At 46.2% G+C, this 21,887-nt stretch overlaps 1 protein-coding gene across 1 annotated transcript in view; it reads left to right on the plus strand.

The window, feature by feature from the left end:
- FBXO47 (F-box protein 47) overlaps positions 1-21,887 on the plus strand; it is a gene marked incomplete at its 5' end in the record, with an annotated part of 1,596,302 nt that overhangs the window by 1,311,002 nt on the left and 263,413 nt on the right. The window lies entirely within an intron of this gene.

A 21,887-nucleotide genomic window follows, 5' to 3' on the forward strand; every position in this document is an offset into this window, starting at 1 on the left:
CCATAACCTTTCCAATCAATTAGATAATAAAGCTGGCCATTACGGATTTTGGAATCTAAGATTTGATTGACCTCATACTGTTCTGCAGAGCTAATCTGGATAGGAATTGGAGGGGAGTTTTGACGTAAATTTGGAGGACTGTTCTTTAACAAGGAGACATGGAAAACAGGATGTATCTTTAGATGAGCTGGCAACTGCAATTTAACTGCCACTGGATTGATCATCTTGTCAACTTTGAATGGGCCTATAAATCGTGGCTGAAATTTGCGATTTCCTTTGAGACGTAAATGACGAGTGGATAACCAAACTTTGTCTCCTTTCGAATAAATGGGGCTCTCTCTTCTTTTTCTATCAGCCTGAGTCTTATATGAGTCTTTTGCTTGAATGATGTTTTTTCTAGCCCTAACTAACGTGGTCTGCAAATCCCTCACCATCTCTTCTACTGCAGGCACTGAATCATCTTCTTTACCCAACATTACATTAGGATGTCCACCATGGTTCAGATAAAAGGGGGTGAACCCAGTGGTGGAATGAACAGCATTATTGTAAGCAAATTCAGCTGCCCACTTCAACTCGGGCCATTCCTTCTCTTTATCGAATAAATTGAGTCTTAAATACTGTTCTAACTCTTGATTCACTCTTCCTGTTTGCCCATCGGTTTCAGGATGGTAACTGGTAGAGTAACGAGAATCAATTCCTAATCTTTTACTAAAGGCCTTCCAAAAGCGAGAAACAAATTGGGACCCCCTGTCTGAAACTAGAATTTTTGGGATACCATGGGCGCGTACTATGTGTTGTGTAAACAACTGTGCAACCTGTGGGGCTCGAGGGATTTCTTTCAAAGGAATGAAATGCGCCATTTTAGTGAAAGTGTCTACAAAAACTAGGATAGTGTTAAAACCTTGGCTACTAGGGAGGTCCACTATAAGATCCATAGTAACAGTATGCCAGGCATGGGGTGCAGTGGGCAAAGGTCTTAACAGACCTTGTGAAGCTGTTCTATTTGATTTCCCTCTTTGACATTTGTCACAAGTTGACACATAGGGGGTCATTCCGACCCTGGCAGTCAAAGACCGCCAGGGCCGCGAATGACGGAAGCACCGCCAACAGGCTGGCGGAGCTTCCATGCCCGTTCTGACCGCGGCGGTAAAGCCGCGGTCAGAAAACCGGGGCCGGCGGTTTCCCGCCGGTTTAACCCCGGCTGGGCGAATCCGCCAGGGCAGCGCTGCCTTGGGGATTCTGACCCCCTTCCCGCCAGCCTGTTTCTGGCGGTTTTCACTGCCTGGAAGAGGCTGGCGGGAATGGGTGTCCTGGGGACCCTGGGGGCCCCTGCACTGTCCATGCCACTGGCATGGGCAGTGCAGGGGCCCCCTAACAGGGCCCCATCCTGCTTTTCACTGTCTGCCTAGCAGACAGTGAAAAGCGCGACGGGTGCAACTGCACCCTTCGCACACCTGCAACACCGCCGGCTCCATTCGGAGCCGGCTTCAGTGTTGCAGGCCCCATTCCCACTGGGCCGGCGGGCGCTAACATTGTTAGCGCCCGCTGGCCCAGCGGGAAGGTCGGAATGCCGCCAGCGGTCTTTTGACCGCGTGGCGGCTGATTGGCGGTTCCCGCCTGGCGGGCGGCGACCGCCGCCCGCCAGAGTTGAAATCAGGGCCATATTGTCTTATCTGAGTTTTCATTTTTGGCCACCAAAATTCTCGTTATATTAGATTTTGAGTCTTTTGGATTAGTTTGTGTCCAGCCAATTGATCGTCATGATAAGCCTGAAGAATTTTTTCTTGCAGCTCCACAGTCGGAATATACAGTGCACCTTTAAAGTATGGCAAACCTTTTTTGATTTCTCTTCCTTGGCCTTCTTTGGACCACTTCAGCATTCCTTCGAATGTTAAGTTTTCATGAATTTCTTTGGTTAACTTTTCATACAATATGGCAGATATGAACTTCTCTTGTGGAATAATCAATTTTGTTTTCTGGAGGCTCTTTAACTGCACCGGTATCAATTTGAGATAGAGCATCTGCCTTCCCATTTACTTTTCCTGGTCTGAAAGTGATAACAAAATCAAAGTCTGCAAAATATAGGGACCAACGCAGTTGTCTAGCTGTTAGAGTTCGAGCTGATTTTAAAAACTGTAAATTTCGGTGGTCCGTGTAAACGGTCACTTTATGCTTAGCTCCCAAAATGTAATGCCTCCACTCACGAAAAGTTTCTTTGACTGCCAATATCTCCTTATCCGCAATTGAATAATTTATCTCTGGTGGTGTTAATTTTCAAGAGAAATAGGCCACTGGATGTAATTGACCTGTATCTTTATGACGCTGGGAAAGGATACCTCCTATGGCAACATCTGAAGCATCTACCTCCACATAATATGGCTCATCTGGATTGGGGTGGAGCAAGATTGGAGCTGAGACGAAGGAATTCTTCAAAAAATTAAAAGCATTTTCAGTTTCTTTTGTCCACTCAAACTTCACTCCTTTCTTCAACAATCGAGTAATGGGTGTAACTGTTTGAGAAAAATTGGATATGAATCTTCGATAAAAATTAGCGAACCCCAAGAAACTCTGGATCTCTTTGACATTGCAAGGAGAAGGCCAATGTTGCACTGTCTTTATCTTGGCAGGATCCATACTAACTCCTTCTGGTGACAAAATGAATCCTAAGAACTCAACTCGTTCCACATGAAATGCACACTTCTCCAATTTTACATAGAGATGGTTTTCTTGCAACCTTGTGAGGATGGATCGAACATGGGAAATGTGCTCCTGTAGATTGTCGGAAAAGATTAAAATGTCATCTATATAAACCACGGCAATCCGGTCGAGGAATTCTCGTAATATATCATTAACGAAATGCTGGAAGGCAGCGGGAGCATTGCATAACCCATAAGGCATCACTTGATATTCAAATAATCTGTATCGAGTCCGAAAAGCGGTTTTCCATTCATCCCCTGAAGCCACTCGAATCAAATGATATGCTCCTCACAGGTCCAATTTGGTGTAGATTCTAGCATTCTTTACTTGATCTAATAAAACTGACACTAAAGGCAGTGGGTATCGATTCTTGATGGTAACCTGATTGAGGGCTCGATAATCAATGCAAGTTCGAAGACTCCCATCCTTCTTTGGTATGAAAAATAGTGTGGATGACCCTGGAGATTCAGAAGGACGAATAAAACCATTAGCAGGATATTGATCCAAATACTCCTTTAAATGTTGATTCTCTGCTTCGGTCAATGCGTATATTCTACTACCTGGCAATATCGCACCTGGCTACAGTTCAATTTTGCAGTCGTAGGGTCGATGTGGTGGCAATTTCTCAGCCTCCTTTTCATCAAAAACGGCGACTAAATCCTCATATTCTTTTGGGATTTCTGCTGTCTTTAGTGCGCAGATCATCGAAGAGTGTGATGATAAACAGGCCGCTTGGGACTTGGTGGACACTTCCACTCCATCATGAAAGCAATTCTCTTTGCAGTAAGAGGAATTCATCTTGATCGTTCTTTTGCTCCAATCAATTTGTGGATTATGTTCTGTAAGCCAGGGCAGACCCAAAATGAGTTGAAATTGTGGAGCATCTATCAAATTAAAGATTATCTGCTCCTGATGTCCACCAAAACCTTGCATCTGAATTGGTTCGGTCTCATGGGAAATGGGTCCTGAAGAAAGATTGGTTCCATCCACAGCTCTTACTACTTCCAAAGTAGATTTCTTGATAAATCGAATACCCATTTTACGAGCGTATTTGATATCACAGAAGTTGCCCATAGCTCCAGAGTCTATCATAACTGAGATCCCTTGAATTTCCTTCTCAAGGGTCTTAACTGATACGGTTTGTACCAAATGTGGCGCTGCGGTTTGTAAGGTATTCGCCACTCGTTGATCTAAAGGAGTTGACTTGGGTTCTGCTTTCATCAGGGCAACTCCCTCTACTGATGAAGCTGGCCTTTTCCCGACTGAAGAGCTTTGGGTTTCTTGGGACAGTTTTTAACCAAATGCCCAGATGCACCGCAATATAAACATATTTGATTCACTCTTCTTTTCTCTTTTTCTTCCTTAGATAAAGGACCTCGGATGGAACCAATTTGCATTGGTTCTTCTATCGTTATCCCTTCTCCGGCTCTCGTATGATTATTTCTTACACGATCAATTCTCAGGGGAAATGGTCGATACTCTCTTCTCTTTTCTGCTCTTCGTTCAGTTAACCGGTGGTCAATCTATAACACAAGATCAATTAACTCCGAAATTTTGGTGGGTCTATTTGGAACTTGTGCTAAGGCATCTTTCAATTCATCTCTCAGAGTCCACGATAAAATATGGCGGCTCTTTTTGACTCCGGCCAGGCAGTCTCTACAATGAGTTTATTGAAATGAGCCAGATAGGCTACTAGATCTTTATTACCTTGCCTGATTTCCAGTAGTTCATTGTCAGTGGCTTGAGCTGCAGTTCGCCGATCAAATATTCTTAAGAACTCTTCCTTGAAATTTTGGAAATTATATAAAACAGGATCATTTCTGGAAATTATTGGCATGGACCATGCGGCCGCATCTCCTGTTAGATAAGACAATATAAATGCCACTTTGGACTGGTCTTCGGAAAAAATTACTGGTCTACATAAAAAATGCAATGAGCATTGGGTCAGAAAAATCTGCGCCTTATTTGGATCCCCACCGAAGCGCTTGGGTTGAGCCAAACGAATAATAGGGGAAACCGCATGAATTACTTGAGTGGATATACCTGCAGACTGTGAAGGGCTAGGGATTTGTGAAAACACAGATTCATTTGATTTAGTGGTGTTCCCTAACTCATTTATTCGCTGTTTTATTTGGACTGTTTCTTCTATGGTGTTATTTAATTGTTTCTGTAACCCTTCTAAAACGGTGGCTAATGCTTTTATATCAATTCCTTCTGCCATTCTGCTCAGGAGGAAATCTGTTTTTTTCCCTAAAATTAGGGTGATGGCACTTCAATCTGTCAGGATACTTCAATTCGATTTCCTCAGAAGCAGAAGATAACTCCTCAGTCCCGACCCGAACTACTCACAACGAATATTAATCCTTCGTGCTGAGTACCCCGGAGGGGGAAAGGGGAATGGGATGGTAGAGAGACTGCCACAGAGATGATGAACGCCAGTACTCAGTCTGCCTCTTCACATCTAAGATTGGATACAGCACCTGCAAGAGTCACAGTCGCAATTACTAGGGACATACAACATCAGTTTTTCACTTTCTACTCTCAACACTTAATTCTCTTTAATTCTATTATTTCTTCACTCACCCTGAGTTCTCTGTAGCCTTGCTTCTCTCTATAAATGATAGCTCTTATTACTGATTCTGGAAGAACTTCTCAACCTTTGTTAGAGATTGGTTTTATGTTGCTATATATATATATATATATATATATATATATATATATATATATATATATATAGTTGGTGATAATGCGTTCTTCAAATCAGCTGAATTTATTTCATTTCTCCTGTCTTATTGTGACTTCTGTCAATACTTGTATTTGTAAATGCTTGTTTATTAAAGTTCGTTTCTCCTTTCTTACTTCGACATTTGTTGATAACTTGTATTTGTAAATGCTTGTTTATTACAGTTAGTGTCTCCTTCCTTACTTCGACATCTGTCGATAACTTGTAGTTGTAAATGCTTGTTTATTTAACTTCGTTTCTCTTTTAAACTCTATTTTGGTTTATTACCATTGAATTTGTAAATGCTTATTTGTTAACAGTTCGTTTCTCCTTTAAACTTGGCCTTTGTTTATAACCTTGACATTTGTAGATACTTGCTCTTTTAAAGTTAGTTTTTTCTTTGACTTTAATATCTTAAACAAGAACCTTGTAAACATAAGGTTAATTCATACATTAACTCTGTAGCCTTGCCGACTTCCACGGGAACGGTCTACTATCAAACTCTTCGAATAAACCTTGACAATATTTATCTGTTTTCTGTAATATAATCTTCAAATGTAATTTTACCTCATAGGAGTTTCTGTTCTGAAGCGCGCTTTCTCTCCACACAGCTGATTCCTGTCAGACCTCAGTTGAAGTGCAAGGCTTCCAGCTGGAGAGCTGGTAACTTAGCAACCAACCAATTGCAAGACTAGAACTGTAACTAACCTTCAGGACTCACAGCGGCCATCTTGGATCTTCTCTTCTTGATTCTTCCTTTGAAATAAGCGCAAGATTACTCTGCAAACCTTCTTCCAGTTTGGGCTTTGCTGTCTCCACTGAGGATATCTCTTTGCTTTTCTCATGCACTTCTTTGATTTGACTTGGCAAGTTTGTGTGGTCATGACAATGATCTAGTGAAATGGTTATCTGCCTTTGAAAGAGCCTGCATTGAGTGGGAAATTGAGACAAAGCACTGTGGCACATTTATGTGGGAGTTATTCTCAGGAAAGTGCTGGGATAGGCTCCTGACACTTAAAGAGGCAGATTGTACATCCTATGACTTCATGAAAGACACCCTGATTGAGGGCTTTGGATTTACAACTGAGGAGTACAGGATTAAGTTCAGGGAGGCTCGAACATCCAAGAGCCAGACCTGGGTTGACTTTGTGGATTATTCACTAAAAATGCTGGGTGGTTGGTTGGCTGGGAACAAGGTACAAGATTATGATGGACTGTACAATTTGTTTGTGAAAGAGCATCTGTTGAGTAATTGTTCCAATGATAGGCTACATCAACATCTGGTAGACCTGGGTCCACTTTCCCCTCAAGCGCTGGGGAGGAAGGCAGACCTTTGTGTTGAAACCAGGGTGACAAAAATTACCCCTGGTGGGGGAGGCCAAAAGAAAGAGGCCGAAAAGCTCTCCAATGGAAAGATGGGAGCCAGGATAAAAAACAACAAACAGTGTTCTCAAGGCCAGGGTTGGCACATAGACTACACACAGTCCAGGGGTAGGTATAAAAGGAAACACTTTGACCCCAGCAAGGCTTGGGGCGAAGATTGTAGAACCAAAGGGCACCAAACTGGAGACTCTGGCTCTAAAAACAAAAAGAATGCCTCTAGTCAGCTTGCAATAAATGCAGTTGCCAATATCCTGATGTGGTCAGAGGTGTGACCTGACCATGTCAGTGTCCCCACAAATACAGCATTAGTCACTGAGGGTGGGGTAGATCTATCCTGTGCTGCCTGGCCAAGGAACATGAAAAAATACAGGCAGAACCATGTGATTAATGGGGAGAAAATTGAAGCCTTGGAGGATACAGGGGCTAGTATCATTATGGTGTCCCAGCACCTGGTTCCCTCAACTCAGTTCCTGGTAGGGACGTCTTATCCCACCAATGCTGACAATGAGACCAAGTTCCTTCCCATGGCTATGGTAAACTGTGAATGGGGAGGAGTAGCAGGGCAAAAATAACTGGTTGTGCCCTCATCCATCCCTGAAGATTGCCCACTTGGTAATGACCTTCAGCATTCCCCCTGGGCTGAGGTAGAGCTAAAGACCCATGCAGCAATGCTTGGAATCCCTGGGTGGGCTGGTGTCAAGACTAGGGTACAGAGCAAATGTCAGAGAGAAAAGGGAGAGTTGGATCCTGAAATAGTGGGCCAGCCTCCCAAGAGAAAAGGCAAGAAGACTAGGGGACCAGCTTCAAAACAGATCCCAATACAGGACCCCTCTTCTCAGGAGGAAGAGTCACCCACCTTAGACAGAACTGAGCCTGAAAAGCTTGGGTCTTACCACCCAGAGCTCTTGGGCCCAGAGAGACCCTCTAGGGAAGATCTGTACCAAGGACAAAGAGAGTGTTCCACTCTAGAAGGCCTGAGACACCAAGCTGGGAAATGTCAGTGATACCCACAGGGTCTACTGGGAGGAGGGGCTCCTGTTCAGTGAGACAACAGACCTCAGGCCTAGTGCAACTAGGAGGGTGGTAGTGCCATAGACCTTCAGGGACTTGCTTCTCAGTTAAGCCCATGACAACCCCCTAGCAGGGCATCTGGGCCAGAATAAGACATGGAGGAGGTTAGTTAACCACTTCTATTGACCAGGTATGTCACAAAGTGAAGGACTTTTGTCAGTCCTGTTCCTCTTGCCAAGCCAGTGGCAAGGCAGGTGGGCACTTAAAGGGCCCCCTAATACCACTACCTGTGGTTGGGGTTCCCTTTGAAAAGGTAGGGGTTGACATTGTTGGCCCCCTTGACCCATCAACAGCATCAGGACATAGATATATCCTAGTGGTAGTGGATCATGCCACTAGGTATCCTGAGGCTATTCCCCTTAGGACAATCACTGCACCTGCAGTTGCCAAAGCCCTTCTGGGTATCTTTACCAGGGTTGGGTTCCCTAAGGAGGTAGTATCGGACAGGGGGTCAAACTTCATGTCTGCATACTTAAAACACATGTGGCAGGAATGTGGAGTGACTTATAAATGCACTACCCCATACCATCCACAAACCAGTGAGCTGGTAGAAAGGTTCAACCAGACCCTAAAAAACATGATTGGAGGACTCCCTGAAAAACTCAGAAGGAGATGGGATGTCCTACTTCCTTGCCTGCTGTTTGCCTACAGGGAAGTGCCACAAAAGGGAGTAGGTTTTTCTCCTTCTGAAGCTCTGGGCACCCTGTTAGGGGACCACTGAGTCTTGTAAGGGAAGGCTAGGCGAGACCTCTGAAAGAGCCCAAATAGGATATTGTGGACAATGTGCTTGGCCTGCATTCTAGAATGGCTGAGTACATGCAGAAAGCCAGCAAAAATCTTCAGACCAGCCAAGAGCTTCAAAAGCTTTGGTATGACCAAAAAGCTGCTATGGTGGAATTCCAAACAGGGCAGAAAGTTTGGGAGTTGGAGCCAGTTGCTCCAAGGGCCCTCCAGGACAAATGATCTGGACCCTATCCCATCCTTCAAAGAAAAGGGGAGGTCACTTATCTAGTGGACATAGGCAGTTGCAAGAACCCCAAAAGAATCATACATGTCAACCACCTAAAACCCTTTTAAGAGAGAGCTGATGTGGCCAGGCTCATGGATACAGATGAGGGTTAGGAGGATGAAAGTGAGCCTCCCCCTTATCTCCTCTCCAGCAATCCCCAAGAAGGTTCTGTAGATGGAGTGGTCTTGTCACACACCCTCTCAGGCAGCAGAAGACTGATTGCAGGCAAGTCCTCAACCAGTATGCTGGGCTATTTTCTCAGACCTGTGGGAAGAGAAACTGGCGTACCCCTCATGTGGACACTGGTGACAGCCTCCCTGTCAAAATCTAAATTTACAGACAGTCTGACCATGTCAGAGAAAGCAAAGAAGCTGAAGTCAAGGAAATGTTGGATTTGGGTGTCATTGAACCATAAGAGAGCCCCTGGGCTAGCCCAGTAGTGTTAGTCCCCAAGCCTCACTCCAAGAAAGAAATGAGGTTTTGTGTGGACTACGGGGGCCTCAACTCAGTAACCATGACAGATACACATCCAATCCCAAGAGCTGATGTGTGATTGACAGATTAGGGGCAGCCAAGTATCTGAGTACTTTTGATTTAACCTCAGGGTACTGGCAGATTGGTCTGACCCCAGGAGCAAAAGAGAGATCAGAATTTTCTACTCCTAGTGGGCATTATCAGTTGCCTGTTATGCCCTTTGGACTAAAGAATGCACTTGCCACCTTCCAGAGGTTGGTGAACCAAGTCCTTGCTGGACTGGAAACTTTTAGTGCAGTTTACTTCGATGACATAGCTGTCTATAGTTCCACCTGGCGGAATCACCTGATCTACCTTAGCAAGGTCCTTGAGGCTATGCAAAAGGCAGGCCTTACTATCAAGGCCAGTAAGTGCCAAATAGGGCAGGGAAAAGTTGTGTATTTGGGCCACCTAGTTGGTGGAGGCCAAGTGCAACCTATACAACCCAAGATTCAGACTATTCTGGCTTGGGAAGCTCCCACAACCCAGACACAAGTCGGACATTCCTTGGCTTAACTGGATATTACAGGAGGTTTGTGAAGGACTATGGCACAATAGTCGCCCGCCTCACAGAACTTACCTCCAAGAAGATGCTCAGAAAGATCAACTGAACAGTGAGTTGTCAAGAGGCCTTTGACACTCTGAAGAAGTCTATTGTCACAACTTACTCGTCGCTTACGGCTCAGGCCAACAGGAACTGCAGGATGGTCTCAATCCTTGTAGGTCCTGCCTTGACCAAGGTAAGGGTGGCCCTTTCTGGTAGCCACGGTGCTGCTGACAATGGGGCGTCAAAAGGCAGTCCGTGCCCTCCAGAAGGAGTCCCAGAGGAAAAAAAATCCAAAGGGTAAAAACACCATGATGTATTGGTAAAGGACCATAGGGGAACATAGTTGAAGACGCCATTTTAGAAAAGGATCCTAATGCATGCATGGAAATAGGTAGAAGAAAGGCATGCTGGGAGAAAGAAGAACATGGCTCTTATTTGTAAAAATGAAGGAAAGAAGAAAAAAAGAAAGAAGAGAAAAGACAAAGAAAAGAACAGGTAACACCAGGGCGCCAACCCCTAATTCCAAGGGCGCGCCATGCCCTGACCTCGCCGTGGCCCGATGCCCAATCTAGGGCTTTATGCGAGATAAGGTCGGAAAAAAGGGGCACAGCACACCCTGTGGCCGAGACAATGAACTGCGGCTCCAGCCATGTCCCAAGCCGATCTTTCTGCTTGGGCCGCGGCAACCTCGGTGTGACATCTATCTGCCGTGCTCCAGTTCTACAAGGACCAGACTACTCCAGGGAATTAGTTGTCCAAACTGATGCATCTGAAATGAGGATAGCAACGGCCCTCTCCCAAAGGAATGATCATGTACATGACCAGCCATTTGCTTTTATTAGAAAGAAGCTACTCCCTAGGAAACAAAAATGGAGTGCCATAGAGAGGGAAGGCTTTGTTGTGGTTTGGGCTGTGAAAAAGTTGAGGCCATACTTGTTTGGCTCTCACTTCACTGTTCAGACTGACCACAGGCCTCTCAGATGGCTACAACAAATGAAAGGTGAGAACACCAAACTGCTTAGGTGGTCCATTTACCTACAGGGGATGGACTTTAAAGTGGAACACTGACCTGAGACTTCCCATGCCAATGCAGGTGGCTTCTCCATGTTCTTCCACTTAGAAGATGAAGACTCACTAGGGAAAGGGTAGTCTCATCCTCTTTCGTTTAGGGTGGGGATAGTGTGAGTGGAGGCCTCTTTTTGCATGGTTAGCCCCCCCACATTTTGCCTGATGTTGATGTGTCCTAGAAGTTGTAGTGCACAGACCCCCTGCTAACCAGGTTCCTAGTGAGTGAAAAGAGCAGCCATTTTAAGTACATGTACTGGATACTGGTTAAACATGAGTTCCCAAGTTACATGATGGCCACTCTGCACCCAGTGTTGTTTGGTATCAAACAACTCAGAATTATAAATCCAAACTGGTACCAGTATTGGATTTATCCCTAAATGTACCCTGGGGTCACCTTAGAGATGCCCCCTGCAAAAGTTAACTTAACTGGCATGGTTGCTGACTGGTGGTTCCATCCAGCCTGCCACTTCCAGACAGCCAATATACAAACCTGGGGGAGAGCCCTGGCTCTCTGGTTTGTAAAACAATGCCCTTCCAAGGTAGAGGAGCTAACACCCCCTCCCTCAGGAATGTGCACTTTCCTGGTGGTGAGCTTGAAAGGGCTACCTAGCTGAAACTCGAGCCCCCAGACCTGCTACTAGCAGCAGATGGCTTCCCCCTTTGTTAACCCCCACTTTTAGTGGGATCAAAGGCAGGAACCACACAAAGGGTAAGAGGAGGGGGTCTCACTGAGCATGCACCATTCCTAGGGGCTTGCAGGCGAAGTGGAACCTCCATTTCCTTTTTCTCCATGTTGGATGGCAGGACAATAGCCAATGAGTTTTAGGTAAGTGACCCTTCCTACAGGATGTGGTCACTGTAGTGGGTGTAGCCACCCAAGGGTATGTGTCCCATTGGACACTACCAGGTTTCCCCTAAAACGCCCACTAAATTCAGTATTTAGTGGGCTCCCCTAGACCAAGAAATCAGATTCATCAGGAAGAAATGAAGACAGCACCAAATAACCTGACAGGTCGAGAACAGAGGACCTGCTGCACCCGAAGAGGCTCCAAGATCCCTGCTTGCTGCACCAGAGTCCCGACAGTGGCTGCTGCAGAGGAGCTGATCACTGGACTGACCTCAAAAGACCCTAAGGACCTCTAGGCTTTGCAAATAGTCTGAGATCTGCCTCCTGAGTAGAGGCACCATTCAAGAAACCAAACAAACCTACAAGGAACCAGCAAACTGGTGAGGGTCACTTCACCGACCGGATGATATCGCCACAACCGGAAGTCGCAGCAAGACTCGATGACACACTGACAGCCTTGATGAGACCTGCAAGTGTGCCAACTGTGGTGGCCCAGGACCCTCCTGTGGCCTAGTTGTGTCAATACCCCAGGTTCTGGTCAGTGCACATTGGACACCACCAAAAACAGCTCACCCAGAGCTGCAACTGGACCAGGAGGAAGCCCCAGTCAAGGGACTTCAGTAACACCCCGGACCTCCCATCAGAGCATACTCGTCATCCTGCAAGGCCCCTGGAAGAAGACTTACCTATAGCTCCAAAGGGTTCCATTGCGCACAGCATCCAAGACCTCCAACTCGCCCTGCAACCGGCTGCCCAGAGACCTGCTGTGACCTGCTGTGTGCCCCGGGTCCCTAACCCCTTGCGACTTCAACAGCCCAAGGGCACCCAACGGTACCACCTTTGAATCTGCATACCAGCCCCTTTTCCACGTGGCCCCTCCAAGTGGCCCTGTGTCAAGAGACTTTCCAGCTCTGCTCGCGTCAGAACTGGGAGCCAACCGAGGCTCTCCAGCTGGCACAGTGTGCCTACCGACTGATTCGACCATCCTGCAAAAGAGGAGACTGGTAACCCAACTGTATGATTTTAATGCATTTTTTTAAAGTGACTGCCTATTGATTCCTATGGTGCGAAATTACGCACAGAAAGACTAACTTTATTAAAACTTTGAAAAGTCATATCTCAAAAAATGCTTAACGTATCTTAAAGATCTTGGTCTTAAAATTATATAAAAGTCTGAAGTATTTTTATAAATTCTGGTCTCAAGTTATTCATTGAGTGTGTGTGGTGCATGATTCGATTTGTGAGTACAACAAATGCTTAGCACATCTCCTGTATTAGCCTAACTGCTCGACCAGCAACCTTAAAAATTGGAACATGTCAGCGAGACCGGATCCTCGGGGTTTGCGCCTGTTCCCAATATGTCCACCTCTTGGCAGCTCCAAACTCTACTAGCCGTTACAGCACAGAGTTAAAGAATGGCCAAGCGGGGATGGGGTTTAGGTTGGGAACAGCGGGGAAGGAGACCTGTGGAAGCAAGAGTTAAGAACACAATAGCAAGGTCATTCACATTATTCTTCATGAACTTTGTTTTAACTCTTTATGCTCTAATAACATGAGAAATCAAGAACTTTTCAATAACGTGACCTTTTTATAATCATATACTCTGAACATTGATCTTTCTCAAGTTAATCCTTAGAATAGCAATTACATCACAACAGGAGTCAATGAGTACATTTGTTCCCAACAAATTAACTGCTATAGGATTCATGAATTATACTGTGGAATAGGCACACTGACTAAACTTGTTTTGTCTAGCAAGATCACACTCTGTTAGATCTAAGTTTCAAGATTCAATTGCCCAGAAATTATTGCGCACCTTATTGCCAGACTGTGCATCAAGACTCAAGTACCTGGAATGATCGCGCACTCTGCCGATCCGAACTGCAAGGGTTAATTGCCAAGAATGAATTGCGCACACTGTTGCCGATTCAACCATCAAGATTCAAATACCCTGAAATGATCGCGCACTCTGCCGATCCGAATTGCAAGGGTTAATTGCCAAGAATGAATCGCGCTCACTGTTGCCGATTCAACCATCAAGATTCAAATGCCTTGAAATGATTGCGCACTCTGCCTATTCGAACTGCAAGGGTTAATTGCCAAGAATGAATCGCGCACACTGTTGCCGATTCAACCATCAAGATTCAAATGCCTTGAAATGATCGCGCACTCTGCCGATCCGAACTGCAAGGGTTAAGTGCCAAGAGTAAATCGCACACGCAGTAAATCACAAAGCCAAAAACTCAAATGTTTCTAGAAAACGGAGTTGAGGTCTATCCCGAACTCCGCCTTACCACCCTGCTTGAAGATCATCAAGATAATGAGGACAGGGCCAGGAAATGTCCAAGTAGGCCTGCGGAACAGGAGCCCTGGAAAATGCTGTTGCCCTGCACCGGGACCTCTGAATAGTGAGCACGTGGAACTGGGCTGGGTTCCTTAAATAGACCCAAGCCCCGCCCACCTGCCACACCCAGCCACCCAGCCAGGCTGCAGGAAAGGCTTGAAAATGAACAATACTTTGCAAACAGTATTAAAGACATTTCAAGATAAATACCTGCACACAATGCATGAATTATTACATTGCATAAGGTTTGTCATTTTGCATTATGTTGCCCGTAGAGCGCGCACTGTTCTGGTGTTGACAAACATATGGTGATCTAATTATTACCTCTGGAAACCAACATCTGGTTGCCTGGACCCCCTGCACAGTATGCCTAGTTTTGCACACTACATAGAAGGCCAGCCACCTACATTTGGTGTATCAGCAGTGGGATAAAGACTTTGCATTTGCTGGTACCACTTTTTCAGTTGTATAAACACATGAATAACTCTCTAAATTGTCTTTAGATAATTATTTATTTTGATTTTCTAATTGACTAACAGTTTTTACAAATTTTTTAAATAACTGTGAGGACCCTGGTAAGGTGCCAACAACTTAGAATTTTTTTTTTTAAAGTCTTTGCTTTATTCGCTTATCCAAAAAGGGGAATTTTAATTTCTAAAAGGTCCCAACTTTAGTAAGATAAACATTTAGAGTCCAGAACACAGGAGCTGAACCTGGAACCTTATGAGGCATAGAGCTATGACTAATTAGGGAGACTCTGCAAGCTGTACAAGATTCAAACTGGAAAAAGTCCCAACACAGAGAAACTTAGGTTTTTGGTGGCCCAGTATGAAAGAGATCATCCCCCAGCTGATAATGATGATGATATATCTGAGGTGGAGGAAGATCCTATGGATAATGGGGATGAGGGTAGCTCCTCTTCTCTCAGAAGCTCTAGAGCACCCACAGACACAGACCTGGGCATTGCCAGGCTGACCAAAAGACTGGCTTTAGAAAGTCAGCTTTTGGAGATTGGGCTTGGTACCCATCTCTGATGGCAGCATACAAGTGTTGAAAGAGAAAACTTCCAACATCAAACACCCAAAAGGAACTTTCCCTCCCTTTACTGAAGGGGATGATATAGTGAAATGATTTTCTGCCTTTGAAATAGCCTGCATTGGGTGGGAAATTGAGAAAAGGCACTGGTGCACACTTATGTGGGAGTTATTCTCAGGAAAGTGCAGGGATAGGCTCCTGACACTGAATGAGGCAGATTCTAAATCCTATAACTTCATGAAGGGTACCCTGATTGAGTTCTTTGGACTAAAAAGTACAGGATAAAATTCAGGGAGGCTCGGAAACGCCAGACCTGGGTTGACTTTGTGGATTATTCAGTAAAAATGCTACGTGGTTAGTTAGCTGGGAACAAGGTACACGATTATGATGGGCTGTACAATTGGTTTGTGAAAGAGCATCTGTTGAGTAATTTTTCCACTGATAGGCTACATCAACATCTGGTAGACCTGGGTCCACTTTTCCCTCAAGAGTTAGGGAGGAAGGCAGACCATTGGGTCAAAACAAGGGTGGCCAAAATGACCACAGGTGGGGGAGGCCAAAAGAAAAAGGCCAAAAAGCCACCAAAGGGAAAGATGAAAGCCAGGGTAAAGAGAACAAAGAGTCTTCTCAAGGCCCCCTCAAATCTGCACAGGAGGGTGGACCCAGAGACTACTCACAGTCCTGGGGTGGGTACAAAGAGAAACACTTTGACCCCAGCAAGGCTTGGTGCCAAGGTTGTAGAACCAAAGGGCACCAAACTGGAGACTCTGGCTCTAAAAACAAAAAGAATGCCTCTAGTCAGCTTGCAATAAATGCAGTTGCCAATATCCAGATGTGGTCGGAGGTGTGGCCTGACCATGTCAGTGTCCCCAGACAGGCAGCATTAGTCACTGAGGGTGGGGTAGATCTATCCTGTGTTGCCTGGCCAAGTAACATGAAAAAACACAGGCACCACCCTGTGATTAATTGGGAGTAAACAGAAGCCTTGAGGGATACAGTGGCTAGTATCATTATGGTATCTCAGCACCTGGTTCCCTCAACTCAATTCCTGGTAGGGACGTCTTATCCTGTCACCAATGATGACAATGAGACTAAGTTTCACCTCATGACTATGGTAAACGTTGAATGGGGAGGAGTAGCAGGGCAGAAAGAAGTGGTTGTGTCGTCATCCATCCCTGTAGATTGCCTACTTGGTAATGACCTTGAGCATTCCCCCTGGGCTGAGGTAGAGCTAAAGACCCATGCAGCAATGCTTGGAATCCCTGAGTCGGCATGTGTCAAGATAAAGGCACAGAACAAACTTCAGAGAGGAAAAGGAGAGCTAGATCCTTAAAATGTGGACCAGCCTCCCAAGAGAAAAGGCGAGAAGAGTGGGGGACCAGCTTCAAAAGAGATCCCAGGACAGGACCCCTCTTCTCAGGAGAGGGGTCACCCACCTTAGAGGGAACTGAGCCTGAAGAGCTTGGACCTTACCACCCAGAGCTCTTGGGCCCAAGGGACCCTCTAGGGAAGATCTGTTCCAGGGACAAAGAGAGTGTCCCACTCTTGAAGGCCTGAGACTGCAAGCTGCTCAGGAGGAGCTAGGAAATGTACCCACAAGGTCTACTGGGAGGAGGGGCTCATGTTCACTGAGGCCACAGACCTCAAGCCTGGTGCAACCAGGATGGTAGTAGTGCCACTGAAGTTCAGGGACTTCCTTATCATTCTAGCCCATGACGTCCCCCTAGCAGGGCATCTGGGCCAGAATAAGACATGGAGGAGGTTGGTTAACCACTTCTACTGGCCATGTATGTCACAAAAAGTGAAGGACTTTTGCCAGTCCTGTCCCTCGAGCCAAGCCAGTGGCAAGGCAGGTGGGCACTTAAAGGTCCCCTTAATACCACTACCTGTGGTTGGGGTTCCTTTTGAAAGAGTAGAGGTTGACATTACTGGCCCACTTGATCGTCCAACAGCATCAGGACATAGATATATCCTAGTGGTAGTGGATCATGCCGCTAGGTATCCTGAGGCTATTCCCCTTAGGACAATCACTGCACCTGCAGTTGCAAAAGCCCTCCTGAATATCTTTACCAGGGTTGGGGTCCCTAAGGAGGTAGTATCAGACAGGGGGTCAAACATCATGTCTGCATACTTAAAACACATGTAGCAGGAATGTGGAGTGACTTATAAATTAACTATCCCATACCATCTAGAAACCAATGGGCTGGTAGAAAGGTTCAACCAGACCCTAAAAGGCATGAATGAAGGACTACCTGAAAAAATCAGAAGGAGATGAGATGTTCTGCTTCCTTGCCTGCAGTTTGCCTACGGGGAAGTGCCACAAAAGGGAGTAGGTTTTTCTCCTTTTGAACTTTTGTTTGGGCACCCTGTTAGGGGACCACTGAGTCTTGTAAGGGAAGGCTGGGAGAGACCTCTGAAAGAGCCCTAACAGGATATTGTGGACTATATGCATGGCCTACATTCTAGAAGGGCTGAGTACATGGAGAAAGCCAGCAAAAATCTTCAGGCCAGCCAAAAGCTTCAAAACCTTTGGTATGACCAAAAAGCTACTATGGTGGAATTACAACCAGGGCAGAAAGTTTAGGAGTTGGAGCCTGTTGCTCCAAGGGCCCTCCAGGACGAATGGTCTGGACCCTATCCCATCCTTGAAAGAAAAGGGAAGGTCACTTATCTTGTGGACCTAGGCAATTACAAAAACCCCAAAAGAATCATACATGTCAACCACCTAAAACCCTTTTGTGACAGACCTGATGTGACCATGCTTATGGCTACAGAAGAGGGACAGGAGGATGAGAGTGAACCTCTATTTGAACTCCTCTCCAGCAATCCCCAAGATGGTTCTGTAGATGTAGTGGTCTTGTCAGACACACTCTGAGGAGAACAGCAGACTGATTGCAGGCCACCTAGTTGATGGAGGCCAAGTGCAACCTCTACAACGCAAGATTCAGACTATTCCGGCTTGGGAATCTCCCACAACCCAGACACAAGGCAAGGCATTCCTTGGCTTAACTGGATATTACAGGAGGTTTGTGAAGGACTATGGCACAATAGTTGCCCCCTCACAGAACGTACCTCCAAGAAGATGCCCAGAATGATCAACTGGACAGTGAGTTGTCTAGAAGCCTTTGACACTCTGAAGAAACCTATGTGCTCTGCTCCAGTGCTACACGAACCAGACTACTGCAGGGAATTCATAGTCCCAACTGATGCATCTATAATGGGGATAGCAGTGGTCCTCTCCCAAAGGAATGATGATGGACATGAACAGCCAGTTGCTTTTATTAGAAAGAAGCTACTCCCTAGGGAACAAAACTGGAGTGCCATAGAGAGGGAAGCCTTTCTTGTGGCTTGGGCTCTGAAAATGTTGAGGCCATACTTGTTTGGCTCTCACTTCACTTTTCAGACTGACCACAGCCCTCTCAGATGGCTACAACAAATGAAAGGTGAGAACCCCAAACTCCTTAGGTGGTCCATTTCTCTACAGAGGATGAACTTTAAAGTGGAACACAGACCTGGAACTGCCCATGCCAATGCAGATGGCCTCTCCAGGTTCTTCCACTTAGAAGATGAAGACTCACTAGGGAACGGGTAGTCTCATCTTCTTTCGTTTGGGGGGTAGTGTGAGAAGAGGCCTCTTTTTGCATGGTTAGGCCTCCACTTTTTGCCTGATGTTGATGTGTCCTAGATGTTGTAGTGCCCAGGGCCCCATTTAACTAGGTTCCCTGGTCCAGAGCTCTTTCCAAAAATCTATTGTGATGCTTGGCACAATTGGATACACTCATAAATATCACTGTAAGTCCCTAATAAATGGGTACCCCAATACCTAGGGCATGGGATATTAGGAGTAGGCTCCTGAGGGCAGCAGCACTAATTGTGCCAACCTCTAGGGCCCTGCATCCAGAAGCACCCAGCAATGCCATTGCAGGCTGGGTGTTCTGGGGCAAACCTAAAAAGACCAATTTGACATGGCACACTCCCTGTGTGCCCTGTCCTCCCTATACTGCATATGTTATGGGTAAGTCACCCCTCTGGCAGGCCTTTCAGCCCTAAGGCAGGGTGCACCATACTATATGTAAAGGCATAGTTGCATGAGCAATATGCCCCCACTGTGTCCTTGCCAAACCTGCGACATAGTGAGTGAACAGAGCAGCCATTTTAAGTACATGTACTGGACACTGGTCAAACATGAGTTTCCCAGTTGCATGATGGCCACTCTGCACCCTAGGTTATTTGGTATCAAACAACTCAGACTGATACATCTAAACTGGTATCTGTATTGGATTTATCCCTATATGTATCCGGGGTGCCCTTAGAGGTGCCCCCTGCAAAAGCTAACCTAACTGGCATGGTTGCTGACTGGTTCCATCCAGCCTGCCACTTCCAGACAGCCAATATACAAACCTGGGGGAGAGCCCTGGCTCTCTGGTTTTTAAAACAATGACATGCCCTTCCTGGGTGGAGGAGCTAACACCCCCTCCCTCAGGAATGTGCACTCTCCTGGCAGTGAGCTTGAAAGGGCTACCACTCTTGAAGCCCCCAGACCTGCTGCTAGCAGCAGATGGCTTCCCCCTTTGTCATCCCCCACTTTTGGCGGGAGCAAAGGCGGGAAACCGCACTGAGGGTAGGAGGAGGGGTCTCATTGAGCATGCACCACCCCTAGGGGCTTGCAGGCGAAGTGGACCCTCCATTTCATTTTTATCCATGTTGGATGGCAGGAAAATAGCCAGTGAGGTTTAGGGAAGTGACCCTTCCACAGGAAGTGGTCACTGTAGTGGGTGTACCCACCCAAGGGTAACTGTCCCATTGGGCACTACCAGGTTCCCCCTAAAATGCCCACTAAATTCTGTATTTAGTGGGCTCCCCAAGACCAAGAAATCAGATTTATCAGGAGGAAAAGAAGACAGCAGCAAAGAACACAACAAGATGAGAACAGATGACCTGTTACACCAGAAGAGGCTCAAAGACCCCTCCTTACTGCACCAGAGTCCCAAGAATCACCACTGAGGAGGAGTTGGCCACTGGACTGACCTCAAAAGGCCTGAGGACCTCCAGGCTTCCCAAATAGCCCAAGAGCTCCCTCCTAAGTGGAGGCACCGCTCAAGAAACCAAAGAAATCTAGAAGGAACCAGCAAACCGATGAGGGTCACTTCACTGACCGAACAATTTCTCCGCTACCGAAATTCACAGCCAGACACAACAACACACCAAAAACAGCCCGGATGAGACCTGCAAGTGTGCCAACTTTGGTGGCACAGCGCCCTCCCATGGATGAGTTGTGCCAATACCCTAGGTACTGGTCAGTGCATGTTGGACACAACAAAAAACATGTTCCTCTGAAATGTAACACCGAGACCCTTGCACTGGCATTCCATCTATGTGTCAAAAGCATGTATGCATGGTGGATGTATGGCACATGTGTAATACTCTGTGTGTAGTGTCAGGATAATTGTTGGGACCGTTGAGATCCATTTTTGATGTCCTCTGGTGCAGCTTGGCCTAAGATGGAAGAAGGAGACAGCTTCCCCACAGTCTAAGTGTTTTTGATTGATACTTCTACCAGCAGATTTCACACCTTCTGAATATCCCACGTGCCAGTCTGGATTTAGAAACTTTTCAATAGCTTTCCCACTCTGTTAGGGGGCTCCGGCTGTACTTCGGTGCTGCATGCACCACCTTGTAACATCAATGGAGTCATAAATCGACTCCACCTGTGTGCTGACGTCAGTTCCCTTTATGTCTGTGCCATCGGCACACTCTGGAGCTCTTCAGCTCTCCTCAAGATCAGGATTCTAGATTGTTATTCAGTGATTTCCCCTTAAATGTAACAGATAGGTGCAGTTTACCTCCATGTTATTGCCCCTCAAATGGTCCAGTTTTAAGGCAAGTTGAGACTGCGGGGCTCAGATTCACATCATGGACCCTTATGACATCTGTTTCTGGTGCCTTGGTTCCAACCACAACATCGTCGCCTACAAGTCCTGCCATAAGATACATCTTAAGGCACTCAAAGAATGGGACACCAAGCTGATTATGGCCAGAGTGCGGGATGAACACAGGGGATGTCAGAAGTCTAGGCCAAGGATCAAGTCTTCATCACCACCATCTTTGAATTTGTCCAGGAATAAGCACAAAAAAAAGATGAGGCACGAATCTCAACAACATGCCTGCTGAAGTCCCCTCCACTGGTGTTGCATCAAGAACATCTGACGGAAGACCATTTTGAGGATCCAACACTTGCCACTTCATCCGATCCAGCGCCAGGTCCAGACACTGTACTGCCTATGGCACCAACCATACCCAGAGTTTTCAGTACCTGAGACAAATCTGTCTACATTTCTGAACATAATATTCAACATGTTCACTGTTGAGCCCACTGATCCAATAGCCTATTTACTGAGAGAAATGGCAACCCCCTACCAACAGACGTCCTTCACTTCATTTCGTCATCTACCACAAGTATCTTTGGCGAATCCAAACCAGACTCCACCACCAGCTGGATTGGCACCAGGGACGACATCACCTTCTTTGCTCATTCCAAGCCTGTCTCCTTCAGTACAGTAACTCGATGTTTTCCCTGCATTGCCATCTACACCTTAAACACCGCAGACAATGCCAGCTTCATCGCTTGGCAACTCACATTTCCGCCTACAT

This window comes from Pleurodeles waltl, chromosome 6 (assembly GCF_031143425.1).
Source record: "Pleurodeles waltl isolate 20211129_DDA chromosome 6, aPleWal1.hap1.20221129, whole genome shotgun sequence".
In the NCBI taxonomy this organism is placed as follows: Eukaryota; Metazoa; Chordata; class Amphibia; order Caudata; family Salamandridae; genus Pleurodeles; species Pleurodeles waltl.